General features: G+C 38.5%; 1 pseudogene across 1 annotated transcript; it reads left to right on the forward strand.

The window, feature by feature from the left end:
- The first annotated feature begins 1,463 nt into the window (after positions 1 to 1,463).
- LOC105533625 lies at positions 1,464 to 3,156 on the forward strand (annotated as a pseudogene). Its single transcript, XR_001005141.1, has one exon. The product of XR_001005141.1 is annotated as a trifunctional enzyme subunit beta, mitochondrial-like (transcript).
- The last annotated feature ends 2,844 nt before the right edge of the window (positions 3,157 to 6,000 follow it).

Consider the following 6,000-nt stretch of genomic DNA (forward strand, 5'->3'; position numbering starts at 1 on the left):
TATTTTTTAAAGACATGACAAGTTGAGAAAGAGTATAAGAAAAGGGGAAAAACAGCTTTATATTTTACTACTGTTAACAGTGCTATGAAATTGGCCAACTTTTTCTGGAAAGAGTCAAATAGTAAATATTTTCAGCTCTAAGAGTTATATAAACTCTGTTGCAGTAACTCAACTCTGCCATTGTAGCAAAAAAGCAGGCACACACAACACATAAATGAGTGGGTATGGCTGTTTTCCAATAAAACTTTATTTGTAGAAACAAGTAGTGAGCCAGATTTGGTCCATGGACCATGGTTAGTCCATGGATGTGCTAAGGTAAGAAGTCCACTTATGACTTTTTTAAAAACATTTCTGAATTTCAGGCTAACCAGGCATTTGCATGACGCTGGACAGTAATTGTAGGTATCATATTTATGGCAATATTTTCAGTGTTTGGGAGTTACAGATGAAGGGATTGACTCAGGTAGTTCCAACATGGATCATTTATTCTGTCTTCATGCTGCTCTTTGGGCAAAGTATAGGAAAAATACTAGCAGTCTAGTGACACAGAATTTCTGTTTCTAGTAGCTGTGGGGTTATAACTTTCTGAGCACTGTTTCTCTTAGAAAAAGACTTGAGAAAGTCACTCATAGCTATGGCCAGTGACATGAATGTTTCATGCCCTCCAGCTTCAGAATGTAGACACTTTGTGCTTCTGTCATTTTAGTGCTATAGAAATACTGCAGTGTGATAGGAATACTGGATGCAGAGACTGAGACTCAGGATAGTAAATCTCTATGCCTAGTGTAGTTTTGCTTTTGCTAAGGGAAAGAGTAAAACATATGGGTGTGTAAAACTCACCAGTGAAAGCATCGACTATCTTTTTTTTTTTTTCTTTAGGAATTCAGACCTGATGAAAGGGTCAATGAAGAAATGATGTTTTGATTTCCCAATAGCATTACCCAACATTTCTCTGACAGTACCTGCCAGTTACTTCTTTCCTAAAGATTTGTGGTGCCCAGAGAAAGTCTCTAGTTTAGCCAGAATTTCTCTATAATATCGTTGGTGTTGCCCCATGGGTTTTAGCTAAGCAGTATCCATCTTGTGCAAGAGAGGCTCGTCAGGGCAACTTCCTGAACAGTAAGCTGAGATGATCATGGGGGAAGGGGATTAATGAAGGACTGTTACAGAAATACAGAAAAAATCTGCAGCAGAGCAACAACTCCAACCCTTGCTGGAAAGTTTCAATCAGACGCTGAAATTTCCAAAGTGTCCATAAATCAACTTTTAATATACTGTGGATACATAGAAGAAGCTGTCCATATACTTCTTTTTTTGAAGTTTTAGGCATTATTTTTTTCAGTGCAAAGATGTTTTAACCTTAATAAGTTCAATAAAACAGAAATACACATAAGTACTGCTAACAAAATGGCTAGGCCAATTTTGAAATGTAAACTTAAAATGTAAAATCACGGGGTCTGAGCCTTGCTCAGAGTAGGAGTCTGCGCAGACATCAGCTAAGATTCCAGAATGACTACCATCTTGACTTACACTTTTCAAAATCTTCTCACTGCATCAAAATGGGCCCTCAGATTTTCCATAAGACCTTGGAGCTGTTCCTCCTAGCTGCAAGCTGCCCCCGAGATCCAGACCAAAATGAAGAAGACATTAGCCAAACCCAATATGAGGAATGTTGTGGTCGTGGATGGCGTTCGTACTCCATTGTTGCTGTCAGCACTTCATATAAAGACCTAATGCCATATGATTTGGCTAGAGCAACACTTACGGGTTTGTTGTATCAGCCCAGTGTCCCCAAGGAAGTAGTTGATTATATCATCTTTGGCACAGTTATTCAGGAAGTAAAAACAAGCAATGTGGCTAGAGAGGCTGCCCTTGGAGCTGCCTTCTCTGACAAGACTCCTGCTCACACTGTCACCATGGCTTGTATCTCTGCCAACCAAGCCATGACCACAGGTGTTGGTTTGATTGCTTCTGGCCACTGTGATGTGTCCATGACAGGTGGTGTCGAGTTGATGTCCCATGTCCCTATTCGTCACTCAAGGAAAATGAGAAAACTAATGCTTGATCTCAATAAGGCCAAATCTGTGGGCCAGTGACTGTCTTTAATCTCTAAATTCCAATTGAATTTCCTAGCACCTGAGCTCCCTACGGTTGCTGAGTTCTCCATCAGTGAGACCACGGGCCACTCTGCAGACCGACTGGCGGCTGCCTTTGCTGTTTCTCGACTGGAACAGGATGAATATGCGCTGAGCTCTCACAGTCTGGCCAAGAAGGCATAGGATGAAGGACTCCTTTCTGATGTCGTAATCTTCAAAGTACCAGGAAAAAATACAGTTACCACAGATAATGGCATCTGTCCTTCCTCACTGGAGCAGATGGCCAAACTAAAACCTGCATTTATCAAGCCCTGCAGCACAGTGACAGCTGCAGATTCTTCTTTGTTGACTGATGGCGCATCTGCGATGTTGATTGTGGCAGAGGAAAAGGCTCTGGCCATGGGTTATAAGTCGAAGGCGTATTTGAGGGATTTTATGTACGTGTCTCATGATCCAAAAGATCAACTATTACTCGGACCAAAATATGCGACTCCAAAAGTTCTAGAAAAGGCAGAATTAACCATGAATGATATTGATGCTTTTGAATTTCACAAAGCTTTCTCAGGTAAGATTTTAGCAAATTTTGAAGTCATGGATTCTGATTGGTTTGCACAAAATTACATGGGTAGAAAAACCAAAGTTAGATTGCTTCCTTTGGAGAAGTCTAATAACTGGGATGAATCTCTGTTCCTGAGACACCCATTTGGAGCCACTGGCTGCAGGTTGGTCATGGCAGCTGCCAACAGATTACAGAAGGAAGGAGACCAGTATGCCTTAGCGGCTGCCTGTGCAGCTGGAGGGCAGGGCCATTCTATGACAGTGGAAGCTTATCCAAAATAATAGATCCAGAAGAAATGACCAGAAGTTTCTGTGCAACACTCACACTAGGCAATGGCATTTCAATGCATTCCTAAATGACATTTATAGTTCCTAGCTCGTCTTAGGAAAACAATTCTTGTGGCCTTCTGTTACATGCTTTGCACTTAAGCCTTGCCAGTGTTCTGAGCTTTTCAATAATCACGATTTACTGCTCTTTCAGGGATTTCTAAGCCACCAGAATCTCACACAGAGATGTGTAGGTGGTTGTTTTTGTTCTCTCTTGTCGCTAAAGACTAAATGAGTGTTTGCAATTGGGAAAGAGGTCAGCTGAGATTAGGAAGTCATCTTTGTAATATTTGCAAATTATACTTGTTCCTATCTGTGTCCTAAAGATAAGTGTTCTCTATAAAATACAAACCAATGTGCATAAGTTAACTTAATTATGGAAAAATAATTCAGAATCTAAACATCAATGAAAACTTACAAAAAATGTTTAGATACATAAATATCACGGTGGTCAACCTTAAAGTGGGGAAATATTGGAAAAAACGTAAAAACACACACACATATATGCTAAAGTTATGTACATATATAAATTTATATATGTTTATATATAAATTAGTATATATAAAGTTTAAGTATATTATGTGTAATTACATATATATAGTTTTATTTAATATATAAATGAATATCCACCTCCATATTTAAATTACATCTTTAGGCTGGGCATAGCAGCTCATGCCTGTAAATCTCAGCACTTTGGGAGGCCGAGGCGGACGGATTGCTGGAACTCAGAAGTTTGAGATCAGCCCATCGCTACCAAAATACAAAAATTATCCAGGCATGGAAGCTTGTGGTCCCAGGTCCTTGAGACAGAGGCTGAGGGGAAGAATTGCTTAAGCCCCAGAAGTCTAGGCTGCAGCAAGCCCAGATCATGCCACTGCGCTACAGCCTATACCACAGAGCAAGATCCTGTCTCAAATAAATAAAATAAAATATACTACATCTTTATACATGTACCTGGTTTTGTTTAGTAAAATTATTGTATATATATACATAATAATATATACAATATACTTATATATCACTGCATTAATCCATTTTCACACTGCTATACAGAAATACCTGAGACTGGGTACTTTATAAAGGAAAGAGGTTTAATGACTCAAAGTTCCACGTGGCTGGGGAGGCCTCAAGAAACTTACAATCATGGCGGAAGGCGAAGGGGAAGCAAGGCACGTCTTCTCATGGCAGCGGGAGGGAGAGAGAGCAAGGAAGTGCCACACTTTTAAACCATCAGATCTCATGAGAACTCACTCACTATCACAAGAACAGCAATGGGGAAATCCACCCCTAGGATCCAATCATCTCTCACCAGGCCCCTCCCTGGACACACGGAGATTACAATTCCAGATGAGATTTGGGTGGGGACACAGAGCCAAACCCTATCAATCATATATAATTACATTTATTTATACGTAAACTTGTATACATGTACACATACATATTTATATATACACTTATATATACCTACACATACATTTATATATTTACATAAAAACTTTTATACATATAAATTAATATACAGATGGTCTTTGACTTAGGATGGTCCCATTTACAATTTCTGGACTTCACGGTGGTGTGAGAACAATATGCATGCAGTAGAAAGTGCTGTTTTCCTCTCTTACCAGGCTGGACAGCAGCAGGGAGCCAGCTCCCACTCAGCCCTGCAATCACAAACATTCACAGCCAACGCTCTACCGTGTTCGGTGTTGCCAGAGGAGTTTGCTCCACGATAGGCTATGTAAGTGCTCTGAGTATGTTTAAGGGAGGCTGGGCTAAGCTATGATGTTTGGTAGGTTAGGTGTACTCAATTCATTTTCAAATTACGATATTTTCAAATTGCTATGGGTTTATTGGGATATAACCCCATCATAAGCTAAGGAGCATTTGTACATAAACTGGTATTGATGTGTGTGTGTGTGTGCATGTGTGTATATATATATATATATGTGGTATATATCTATAACTTGGATCTATGCATATTTTATATGTTTGTGAATATACATTTTTATATCAATACATACATTTATATAAACATTTAACATATACAGTTGACCCTTGAACAACACAGAGGTAAGGAACAACTCACCATCCCACTCCCACATGTAGTTGAAAGTCCATGTATAATTTTGACTCCCCCAAAACTTAACTATTAATACCCTACAGTTGACTGGAAGCCTTACCGGTAACATAAACAGTCAATTAACACACATTTTATACATTATATGTATCATACATGGTATTCTTACAATAAAGTAAGCTATAGAAAAGAAAATGTCATTAAGAAAATCCTAAGGAAGAGAAAATATACTTATTATTCACAGTGTGGAAGTGGATCATCCTAAAAGCCTTCATCCCCATCATCTTCACATTGAGTGGGCTGAAGAAGAGGAAGGCGAGCGGTTGGTCTTGCTTTCTCAACGGTGGCAGAGGTGGAAAAAAAATCCACATATAAGTGACTCACATAGTTCAAACCCATGTTGTTCAAGAGTCAACTGTATATGCATATACACACGCATACATACACATTTATATTTAAATTATATCTTTATATATATGTAACTAATTGTGTTTGGTAAAATTAATCTTGTTACACTCTTAAATTTTTTTTGTTATTTACATTTCTTCTCTATGTTTCAACATTTTAAACCACAAAAAAATAGACACAACATTCTAACTGAATGATTATAATATGGGCATCCAGGTAGTTCTGTTTAGACAGTTTCTAAATCACCAGGTACACAGACAGATTTTATAGAACTGCCGTCTAAAAAGGGGATACACTAGATTATTTTTATGTCATTAATTGATACACAACATGGGCATTTGTCCCCAAGGACTTCCTCTGTCATAGGATGTTTACTCAATTTATGTGAACAAATTCCAATTTGCAGTGGAGTGCCCTAGAAGCCAAACAGAATGCAATGAATTTTAAATGTAGTTTGCTTGATGTTCTTAATTTAGAAAATATTTAAAAGATGTGCACTGTTACGGTAATTAGTATGTGTGTGTTTCTGTGTGT

Source organism: Mandrillus leucophaeus, unplaced genomic scaffold (genome assembly GCF_000951045.1).
Source record: "Mandrillus leucophaeus isolate KB7577 unplaced genomic scaffold, Mleu.le_1.0 Scaffold127, whole genome shotgun sequence".
Taxonomy (NCBI): domain Eukaryota; kingdom Metazoa; phylum Chordata; class Mammalia; order Primates; family Cercopithecidae; genus Mandrillus; species Mandrillus leucophaeus.